A 12,358-nucleotide genomic window follows, 5' to 3' on the forward strand; every position below is an offset into this window, starting at 1 on the left:
GTAAAAAGGCACTAAAGTCCACACTAATATGACTTATTTCTGAACAGCAGCAGGACCCAACAGTGCAGCACCACCAAAAAAAAAAATCCAGGGATTAAACCCTAAATTGCACTCTGTCACACAATTCTGAGCAGCAGAAGATTTATGGAGCAAATAAAACTCAATAGAGCTGAAAAATGAGGAGATAAGATGCTTCAGAAAGTTCAGGCAGCTTGGAGATCTGTATGAGGCAGCTGACAGCTATCTGCCCCTCTCTGCTGCAATGCTCAATAACGTGAATAGGAGGTTTAGCTATCAATGATCCTTCTCAAAGTAACAGCACAGCACTCTGCACTCCTGCCTTTCCCTAATGCTGATGTGACTAGCAGTTGCAGTGTAACGCTGTGGTAGGAGCTATTCACACACACACAGTCCCGTCCTCTCCATCTGAGTGCATAGATGAAATGAAGAGAGGCAAGATGGCAGCCGATTATATAGGGGCTGTGACATCACAAGGGTCAGTGAACACTGATAGGCTGCATCTCACATGTGGTTCAGGGTCAGCCCGTCTACCTTCATTCCCGCCGCTGTTTCTCACCCTCCCATAATCCCCTGCCCCATGTACTCACATGTGGATCCGCCATCTTAGCTCTACAATAGCCTGGAACGCTGTAAAATGGAGTTTAATGAAGCGATTCGTGTGATAGAATTGCGGCGATATCCATTGCAAATCGAATTTTTCATGAAATTCGTAACGAATTCGGGTTCGTCAAGTTCGATTCGCTCATCTCTAGTGGGGATCTCACATGTTTCCCAGTCCTTAGAATAGGTACTGATAGCAGTGTGGAGAAAGGGAATGGTGTCTCTTTCTCTGTCCTTGTCAGAGGCGACATCACGAGTATTAGGGCTGACTGTGAACTGGGAACTGTATCCGAAATTTTATTCCACAAGAGAAGGAATCAGAAAGTATAGGAAATAACACAGCACCTGGAAGAGTTTGTAATCTAAAAGCCATAGGCCTTAGGCACGGGCTACACAAGGCCTTTTTGTAGCGCCAGTGATTGAGGGAAAGCTGCAGTCCGCATTTCAGCTGCAACTAACTCATGACTTTGGGCAAACGGGTCCCAGGTGACGAAATCATTCGCTGACCGTCTACGTTACAAGTTATTGACTCTGGTATATGCTGTGCTGCAAACTAATGTCAGGAATCCATTGTATAAGGCTTTGGCCGTGGACATCTCCCATACGGACGTTTGTTTCCCATGGACAATTTCAGCGGGCTCCTTTTGGCATGTGGTTTCGGCCTATTCGCTCCATGGATTGGGGATATCTACAGAGTTTTTCAGCTAAAACCTTCAGGAAACTGAGGTAGGATAAGTGTGGGTTCTCTCGGTGCAACGACTTAATGGCGTATTTTTCTGTAGATCTCTTTTTAAAATTCCATCTTTATTTCCATGGAGTCTCTGGAGACTTAAGACTTTGGATTCCTTCTACCTTTAAGCTTCCTTATGCTCCCTCTAGGATTTTACCTCCTTTTTCCTTAGCTTTCTAACTCATGACTTTGGGCAAACGGGTCCCAGGTGACAAAATCAGTCGCTGACCGTCTATGTTATGCTGTGCTGCAAACTAATGTCAGGAATCTATTGGATGAGGCTCTGGCCGTGGGCATCTCCTGTACGGACGTTTGTTTCCCCTTGCCAATCTCAGCGGGCTCCTTTCGGCATGTGGTTTCTGCCTATTCGCTCCATGGATTGGGGATATCTACAGAGTTTTTCAGCTTAAACCTACAGGAAACTGAAGTAGGATAAGTGTGGGTTCTCTCGGTGCAACGACTTAATGGCGTCTTTTTCTCTAGATCTCTTTTTAAAATCCCATCTTTATTTCCATGGAGTCTCTGGAGACTTTGGATTCATTTTTCCTGAGTTTTCTTTTGTGCACTAAGAAAAACAGGTGCCTCCCGCGTGACAGGCGGGGATACTCACCACTATAGTAACAAGGAATAGCTATGGCGCTTTCCATCACGGTAACCTGCTTAAATGAAGACAAAAGCAATTTCCACCCACCAGATCTAGGGAGAAAAAGGAGTTTGGGACTGCTACGGTCTAAAAAGAGAAGACCAACAGGCCCGTACGGGGATCGAACCCGCAACCTTGGCAATATTAGCACCATACTCTTACCAGCTGAGCAAACCGGCGAACAGTCATCCTTTTTTAGTGTTGTGATAGGTGTCTCCATCTGTCAAGTGGAAAACCAGGGTACGGTTCCCAGACGGGGTGGCTATGCTTATTTCGCCCCTTAGGTCTGCGTCTTCAGGTAGGATCGAAAAGAAGTAGTTTTGTGTGTAGTGTGGCCGAGTAGTCTAAGGCGCTGACTTAAGGCTCCAGTCTCTTTGGGGAGGTGGGTTCAAATCCCACCATTGCCATTGAGTACCTTTTGCTTTTACTTGCTCTTTCAGCTCACGTTACATGCCCAGAATATGGATTGGTTGAAGCAGGTACCTGCCGCCAGCTAACTAATCAGCGCTTCCCCGTTTAATGCAGGGATCAGCTGTACTCTGTGATGAATAGGATGAACAGGAAGAACTACAAAACTGACCCTTGCTATCTTGCCTTAATCCTTCCCTAGATCTGAAACAGAGGCACAGAGCAGCGTATACCATAATCTGCACCAAGCTGCAAAAGCCAGGGATATTCACAGAGAGGGTAACAAATCAGGAACTCCACTCTATACTAGCCAGAGCTGGCACTGTTTCTGGAAGAAAGAGGCAATTTAACTTTATTTTCTAATCCTGGATAACCCATATGTCTGGCATTATGGCTCCCGGGGGGATGTGAGTGCTCTGCGTTTCTTTGAGGCATGAGTTTTCATCCAAGTTCTCAACTAATTGCACCTTGGGGCGACAGAACGCAAAGGTATGGAAGCAGCATTTAAGGATTTGAAAAGCTCACATCTGGAAGAAGGTTAAATAATATTAATACAGTACTGAGTAATGAGAGGAAAGTAAAGAAAGGTCCCACCAAAATTTGAACTCGAATCACTGGATTCAGAGTCCAGAGTGCTAACCATTACACCATGGAACCATTAAGTACCTTCACCTGCCACACTAAAACTTTTAACACGTTCGCGCATCACGGCTTATATATATGACACGCAGTTAACCCGGCGATGTGCAGCATCGCAGGGGTTAACAGGCTGAACTCCCGGTGTCACCGGCGGGAGACCATTTCTGCCTGACATCCCAGGACCATCTGTGATTGGTCCTGGGCAGGGAGCTCTGTGATTGGTCCCTGAAGACCAATCACAGTGCCTTGGCTACTTTGTAACAATAACGCCGGCTCCGAAGCTCTCACTTCAGTCTGTGTAGCGATCGGAGCCGGCGATATTGTTACAGAGAAGGAAGAGAGAAGAAAGAGTGTTAAAATAGCTTTTTTAAAAGCTTCTAAATACGTCAAAGGGAAAGAGCTGTGCCCCTTACCCCTGCTGCTGCTCCATCCACCTGTCCCTATTGCTGTAGCCTGTGGATCTGACAGGCTACAGTGAAGAGTTTCAGTCAGTGTGACTCTCCGCTATTATAATAGCTAAAGAAGTTCCAAAAAAAAAACAAGATTTGTGGTGCCCCTTACCCCTGCTGCTGCTCCTGTCCCTATTGCTGTAGCCTGTTGATCTGACAGGCTACAGTGAAGAGTTATAAAAGAAAGTAAAAAAAAAGATTTCTGGTGCCCCTTACTCCTGCTGATGTCCTCCATCCCTCCATCCATCCATCTATCCCTCCATCCAACCATCCATTCATCCCTCCATCCAACCATCCCTCTTTCCCTAGTGCTGTAGTGAGGCCCTTTCACTCATTCTTTCATTCCATTCATTCATTCCATTCATTCAGCTGATGTAGCCTGTGTGTAGCAGAAGAAAGAAGAATACAGTTTATAAAAGCTTTTATAAAAGCTAAATAAAAAGTTATAAAAAAGAGCTGTGGTGCCCCTTACCCCTGCTGCTGTCCGCCATCCATCCATCCCTAGAGCTGTAGCGAGGTTGCAGTGAAGCGCTTCTCCCCTAGAATGGTGGAGCCGAAGCTGTAATATCCCGCTCCACCATTCACTAACCTTGGCAGTGACACGCTGTGAGTACACAGCGTGTCAGCTGCGGGGACGCGATCCACTGCAGGCTGGCGCGATTACATCACATCATCGCGCCGGCGCCCGGAAATCTCGTCCCCGCGACCAGCATACTGTAAGTACTTACAGTATGCTCAGGGCCCAGGGGATTTCGGGGACAGAATATGTGCCACTGTTAAGGGCACTATATTGTACAGGGGGGGGGGAGAGAGAAGGGAATTTTTAATGTGAGGGGCTGCATGTCAAAGCACTGGGGGCACTATATGTGAAGAGCACATGACAGGGGGGGCCCCTGTGCTGTGCCCCTCACATATAATGCCCCCTGTGCCCCTCACATATAATGCCCCCTGTGCTGTGCCCCTCACATATAATGCCCCCTGTGCTGTGCCCACACATATAAATTATATGTGTGGGGGGCACAGCACAGGGGGTATTATATGTGTGGGGCACAGCATGATATAATACCCCCTGTGCTGTGCCCCACACATAATTCCCCCTGTGCTGTGCCCCACACATATAATGCCCCCTGTGCTGTGCCCCGCACATATAATGCCCCCTGTGCTGTGCCCCACACATAATGTCCCCTGTGCTGTTCCCCTCACATATAATGCCCGTGCTGTGCCCCACACATATAATGCCCCTTGTTCTGTGCCCATCACATATAATGCCCCCTGTGCTGTGGCCCTCACATATAATGCCCCCTGTGCCCCTCACATATAATTCCCCCTGTGCTGTGCCCCTCACATATAATGCCCCCTGTGCTGTGCCCACACATATAAATTATATGTGTGGGGGGCACAGCACATGGGGTATTATATGTGTGGGGCACAGCACAGGGGGCATTATATGATATAATGCCCCCTGTGCTGTGCCCCACACATAATTCCCCCCGTGCTGTGCCCCACACATATAATGCCCCCTGTGCTGTGCCCCACACATATAATGCCCCCTGTGCTGTGCCCCACACATAATGTCCCCTATGCTGTTCCCCTCACATATAATGCCCGTGCTGTGCCCCACACATATAATGCCCCTTGTTCTGTGCCCATCACATATAATGCCCCCTGTGCTGTGCCCCACACATATAATGCCCCCTGTGCTGTGCCCCTCACAAATAATGCCCCCATCATGCGCCCCTCATATATAATGCCCCCATCCTGTGCCCCTCATATATAATGCGCCATCATGCGCCCCTCACATATAATGCCCCCTGTCCTGTGCCCCTCACATATAATGCTCCTGTCATGTGCCCCAAACATATAATGCCCCCTGTGCTGTGCCCTTCACATATAATGCCCCCTGACTGGACAGGACAGGGGGCATTATATGTGAGGGGCGCATGATGGGGGAATTATATGTGAGGGGCAAAGAACGGGGGCATTATATGTGAAGGGCACAGCACGGGGCATTATATGTGAGGGGCGCATGATGGGGGCATTATATGTGCGGGGCAAAGAACGGGGGCATTATATGTGAGGGGCACAGCACAGGGGGCATTATATGTGTGGGGCATATGACAGGAGCATTATATGTGAGGGGCACAGCATGGGGGGCATTATATGTGAGGGGCACAGCACAGGGGGCATTATATGTGAGGGGAACAGCACAGGGGACATTATATGTGAGGGGCACAGCACGGGGGGGCATTATATGTGATGGGCACAGCACAGGGGGCATTATATGTGAGGGACGCATGATGGGGCAATATATGTGAGGGGCAAAGAGCGGGGAATTATATGTGAAGGGCACAGCACAGGGGGCAATATATGTTAGGGGCACAGGGCATTATTATGTGGGGGGGACAGGACGGGTCATAATTATTATATGTAGGGGCACAAGATGGGGCATTATTACTATATGTGAAGGCACAGAGTGTTCTGCATTTCAGAAGTATATTGTAGATTATGAGGAATTTCTGAGGTGGTACGTTTTTTTAGGGGCCACAATACATTTGGGTATTTTATTCAGAGGGTGGACTGCAAAGCAAGTTATATTCAGAGAGTGCAGTGTGTGGTAGTCTTAAATTTAGAGGGTACAGTGTGTGGTAGTATTCTATTCAGAGAGTGCAGTGTGTGGTAGTATTATATACAGAGGGTACAGTGTGTGGTAGTATTCTATTCAGAGAGTGCAGTGTGTGGTAGTATTATATTCAGAGAGTGCAGTGTGTGGTAGTATTATATTCAGAGAGTGCAGTGTGTGGTAGTATTATATTCAGAGAGTGCAGTGTGTGGTAGTATTATATTCAGAGAGTGCAGTGTTTGCTAGTATTAAATTTAGAGGGCACAGTGTGTGGTAGTATTATATTTAGAGGGCACAGTGTGTGGTAGTATTATATTTAGATGGTGCAGTGTGTGGTAGTATTATATTCAGAGGGTACGGTGTGTGATAGTATTATATTCAGAGGGTACGGTGTGTGGTGGTATTATATTCAGAGGGTACAGTGTGTTGTATATTCAGGAGGTACAGTGTGTCAGAATTATATTCAGAAGGTATGTGCCAGTATTATATTCGAAGAATACAGTGTTTGGCAGTATTAAAATAATTATTGTTTTCATATAGAGGATCAGAATGCGCTGACATAGTGAGGAGACGTCTGGGCATCAAGTTCTGCAGAGAGAACATTTAGCTGGAACAAGTCCCGGTGGTATGCACATCTGAATTAGATAAGGGAAGACTATAGAGAAGACGTCACCTGTAGTCACTGATGTCATTCTGTATCCTCCTGTGTGTGTCCCATCAGAGCTGTAGTCACTTGTAAGTTCTGCAGTAATGATGGGTGAAACAACAACTCCCAGCATCCCCTCAACACTACTTAGGTCATACTGGGAGCTGTAGTTTTAAATGGTAAAAACCTCTTTAGCACTGTCACGATGCCGGCTGGCAGGTAGTGGATCCTCTGTGCCAGAGAGGGATTGGCGTGGACCGTGCTAGTGGATCGGTTCTAAGTCACTACTGGTTTTCACCAGAGCCCGCCGCAAAGCGGGATGGTCTTGCTGCGGCGGTAGTGACCAGGTCGTATCCACTAGCAACGGCTCAACCTCTCTGGCTGCTGAAGATAGGCGCGGTACAAGGGAGTAGACAGAAGCAAGGTCGGACGTAGCAGAAGGTCGGGGCAGGCAGCAAGGATCGTAGTCAGGGGCAACGGCAGGAGGTCTGGAACACAGGCTAGGAACACACAAGGAAACGCTTTCACTGGCACGATGGCAACAAGATCCGGCGAGGGAGTGAAGGGGAAGTGAGGTGATATAGGGAAGTGCACAGGTGTTAACACTAATTGGAACCACTGCGCCAATCAGCGGCGCAGTGGCCCTTTAAATCGCAAAGACCCGGCGCGCGCGCGCCCTAGGGAGCGGGGCCGCGCGCGCCGGGACAGGACTGACGGAGAGCGAGTCAGGTACGGGAGCCGGGGTGCGCATCGCGAGCGGGCGCTACCCGCATCGCGAATCGCATCCCGGCTGGAGGCGGTATCGCAGCGCCCCGGGTCAGTGGAACTGACCGGAGCGCTGCAGTGAGGAGAGTGTAGCGAGCGCTCCGGGGAGGAGCGGGGACCCGGAGCGCTCGGCGTAACAGTACCCCCCCCCTTGGGTCTCCCCCTCTTCTTGGAGCCTGAGAACCTGAGGACCAGACTTTTGTCCAGGATATTGTCCTCAGGTTCCCAGGACCTCTCTTCTGGACCACAACCCTCCCAATCCACTAAAAAGAAGGTTTTCCCTCTGACCTTTTTTGATGCTAAAATCTCTTTGACGGAGAAGATGTCCGAGGAGCCGGAGACAGGAGTGGGAGGAACAGATTTGGGAGAGAAACGGTTAATGATAAGTGGTTTAAGAAGAGAAACGTGAAAGGCATTAGGAATACGAAGAGAAGGAGGAAGAAGAAGTTTGTAAGAGACAGGATTAATCTGGCGCAAAATTTTGAAAGGACCAAGATAGCGTGGTCCCAACTTATAGCTAGGGACACGGAAGCGGACATATTTAGCGGAGAGCCATACCTTGTCTCCAGGGGAAAAAATGGGAGGAGCTCTTCTTTTCTTATCCGCGAATTTCTTCATGCGTGAAGAAGCCTGTAAGAGAGAATTTTGGGTCTCTCTCCATATGATGGAAAGATCACGAGAAATTTCATCCACAGCGGGCAGACCAGAGGGCAAGGGGGTAGGGAGGGGAGGAAGAGGGTGACGGCCGTACACCACGAAAAATGGGGATTTGGAGGAAGATTCAGAGACTCTGAAATTATACGAGAATTCGGCCCAAGGTAGAAGATCTGCCCAGTCATCCTGGCGGGAGGAAACAAAATGTCGTAAATAATCACCCAAGACCTGGTTAATTCTTTCTACTTGTCCATTGGATTGAGGATGGTATGCAGAAGAAAAATTTAATTTAATCTTGAGTTGTTTACAGAGAGCCCTCCAGAATTTAGACACGAATTGGACGCCTCTATCCGAGACGATCTGCGTGGGCAACCCGTGAAGACGAAAAATGTGTACAAAAAATTGTTTAGCCAACTGAGGCGCTGAAGGAAGACCAGGAAGAGGGATGAAATGTGCCATTTTGGAGAATCGATCAACGACCACCCAAATAACAGTGTTGCCACGGGAAGGGGGTAAGTCAGTAATAAAATCCATACCAATCAGAGACCAAGGCTGTTCGGGGACAGGCAGAGGATGAAGAAAACCAGCGGGCTTCTGGCGAGGAGTCTTATCCCGGGCACAGATAGTGCAGGCTCGCACAAAGTCCACAACATCCGTCTCCAGAGTCGGCCACCAATAGAAGCGAGAGATGAGTTGCACAGATTTCTTGATGCCCGCATGACCTGCGAGATGGGAGGAGTGACCCCATTTGAGGATTCCGAGGCGTTGGCGTGGAGAAACAAAGGTCTTTCCTGGAGGAGTTTGCCTGATGGAGGCTGGAGAAGTGGAAATCAGGCAGTCAGGAGGAATGATGTGTTGCGGAGAGAGTTCAACTTCAGAAGCATCCGAGGAACGAGAGAGAGCATCGGCCCTAATGTTCTTATCGGCAGGCCGAAAGTGAATTTCAAAATTAAATCGGGCAAAGAACAGAGACCACCTGGCCTGGCGAGGATTCAGCCGTTCGGCAGACTGGAGGTAGGAGAGGTTCTTGTGATCGGTGTAAATAATAACTGGAAATCTTGATCCCTCCAGCAGATGCCTCCATTCCTCAAGTGCTAATTTAATGGCTAGAAGCTCTCGATCCCCGATGGAGTAGTTCCTCTCCGCCGGAGAGAAGGTCCTAGAAAAAAAACCACAAGTAACAGCATGCCCGGAAGAATTTTTTTGTAGAAGGACAGCTCCAGCTCCCACAGAGGAGGCATCAACCTCCAATAGGAAGGGTTTAGATGGGTCAGATCTGGAGAGCACGGGAGCCGAAGAAAAGGCAGACTTGAGCCGTTTAAAGGCGTCTTCCGCTTGAGGAGGCCAAGACTTGGGATCGGCATTTTTTTTGGTTAAAGCCACAATAGGAGCCACAACGGTAGAAAAATGTGGAATAAATTGCCTGTAATAATTGGCGAACCCCAAAAAACGTTGGATAGCACGGAGTCCGGAGGGGCGTGGCCAATCTAAGACGGCAGAGAGTTTGTCTGGATCCATTTGTAGTCCCTGGCCAGAGACCAAGTATCCTAGGAAAGGAAGAGATTGGCATTCAAACAGACATTTCTCTATTTTGGCATAGAGTTGATTGTCACGAAGTCTCTGAAGAACCATACGGACATGCTGGCGGTGTTCTTCTAGATTGGCAGAAAAAATCAGGATATCGTCCAGATATACAACAACACAGGAGTATAAGAGATCACGAAAAATTTCATTAACAAAGTCTTGGAAGACGGCAGGGGCGTTGCACAGGCCAAAGGGCATGACCAGATACTCAAAGTGTCCATCTCTGGTGTTAAATGCCGTTTTCCATTCATCCCCCTCTCTGATGCGGATGAGATTATAAGCACCTCTTAAGTCCAGTTTGGTAAAGATGTGGGCACCTTGGAGGCGATCAAAGAGTTCAGAGATGAGGGGTAGGGGGTAGCGGTTCTTTACCGTGATTTTATTAAGACCGCGGTAGTCAATGCAAGGACGTAGAGAGCCATCTTTTTTGGACACAAAGAAAAATCCGGCTCCGGCAGGAGAGGAGGATTTACGGATAAAGCCCTTTTTTAAATTTTCCTGGACGTATTCAGACATGGCAAGAGTCTCTGGGGCGGACAGAGGATAAATTCTGCCCCGGGGTGGAGTAGTGCCCGGGAGGAGGTCGATAGGACAATCATAAGGCCTGTGAGGAGGTAGAGTCTCAGCTTGTTTTTTGCAAAAAACATCCGCAAAGTCCATATAGGCCTTAGGAGACCGGTTACAGGAGGAACCACAGAGTCACGGCAAGGGTTACTGGGAACCGGTTTTAGGCAGTCCTTGGAACAAGAGGGCCCCCAACTCTTGATCTCCCCAGTGGACCAATCCAGGGTTGGGGAATGAAGTTGAAGCCAGGGAAGTCCAAGGAGAATTTCAGAAGTGCAATTGGGGAGGACCAAAAGTTCAATCCTCTCGTGATGAGGTCCGATGCACATTAGAAGGGGCTCCGTGCGGAAACGTATGGTACAGTCCAATCTTTCATTGTTTACACAATTGATGTAGAGGGGTCTGGCGAGACTGGTCACCGGGATGTTGAACCTGTTGACGAGAGAGGCCAAAATAAAATTTCCTGCAGATCCGGAGTCCAAGAAGGCCACAGCAGAGAAGGAGAAGGCAGAGGCAGACATCCGCACAGGCACAGTAAGACGTGGAGAAGCAGAGTAGACATCAAGGACTGTCTCACCTTTGTGCGGAGTCAGCGTACGTCTTTCCAGGCGGGGAGGACGGATAGGACAATCTTTCAGGAAGTGTTCGGTACTAGCACAGTACAGGCAGAGATTCTCCATGCGGCGTCGTGTCCTCTCTTGAGGTGTCAGGCGAGACCGGTCGACCTGCATAGCCTCCACGGCGGGAGGCACAGGAACAGATTGCAGGGGACCAGAGGAGAGAGGAGCCGGGGAGAAGAAACGCCTCGTGCGAACAGAGTCCATATCCTGGCGGAGCTCCTGACGCCTTTCGGAAAAACGCATGTCAATGCAAGTGGCTAGGTGAATGAGTTCATGTAGATTAGCAGGGATTTCTCGTGCGGCCAGAACATCTTTAATGTTGCTGGATAGGCCTTTTTTAAAGGTCGCGCAGAGGGCCTCATTATTCCAGGATAATTCTGAAGCAAGAGTACGGAATTGTACGGCATACTCGCCAACGGAAGAATTACCCTGGACCAGGTTCAACAGGGCAGTCTCAGCAGAAGAGGCTCGGGCAGGTTCCTCAAAGACACTTCGAATTTCCGAGAAGAAGGAGTGTACAGAGGCAGTGACGGGGTCATTGCGGTCCCAGAGCGGTGTGGCCCAAGACAGGGCTTTTCCAGACAGAAGGCTGACTACGAAAGCCACCTTAGACCTTTCAGTGGGAAACTGGTCCGACATCATCTCCAAGTGCAGGGAACATTGGGAAAGAAAGCCACGGCAAAACTTAGAGTCCCCATCAAATTTATCCGGCAAGGATAGTCGTAGACCAGAAGCGGCCACTCGCTGCGGAGGAGGTGCAGGAGCTGGCGGAGGAGATGATTGCTGAAGCTGTGGTAGTAACTGCTGTAGCATAACGGTCAGTTGAGACAGCTGTTGGCCTTGTTGCGCTATCTGTTGTGACTGCTGGGCGACCACCGTGGTGAGGTCAGCGACAACTGGCAGAGGAACTTCAGCGGGATCCATGGCCGGATCTACTGTCACGATGCCGGCTGGCAGGTAGTGGATCCTCTGTGCCAGAGAGGGATTGGCGTGGACCGTGCTAGTGGATCGGTTCTAAGTCACTACAGGTTTTCACCAGAGCCCGCCGCAAAGCGGGATGGTCTTGCTGCGGCGGTAGTGACCAGGTCGTATCCACTAGCAACGGCTCAACCTCTCTGGCTGCTGAAGATAGGCGCGGTACAAGGGAGTAGACAGAAGCAAGGTCGGACGTAGCAGAAGGTCGGGGCAGGCAGCAAGGATCGTAGTCAGGGGCAACGGCAGGAGGTCTGGAACACAGGCTAGGAACACACAAGGAAACGCTTTCACTGGCACGATGGCAACAAGATCCGGCAAGGAAGTGCAGGGGAAGTGAGGTGATATAGGGAAGTGCACAGGTGATAACACTAATAGGAACCACTGCGCCAATCAGCGGCGCAGTGGCCCTTTAAATCGCAAAGACCCTAGGGAGCGGGGCC

This window comes from Hyla sarda, chromosome 4 (genome assembly GCF_029499605.1).
Source record: "Hyla sarda isolate aHylSar1 chromosome 4, aHylSar1.hap1, whole genome shotgun sequence".
In the NCBI taxonomy this organism is placed as follows: domain Eukaryota; kingdom Metazoa; phylum Chordata; class Amphibia; order Anura; family Hylidae; genus Hyla; species Hyla sarda.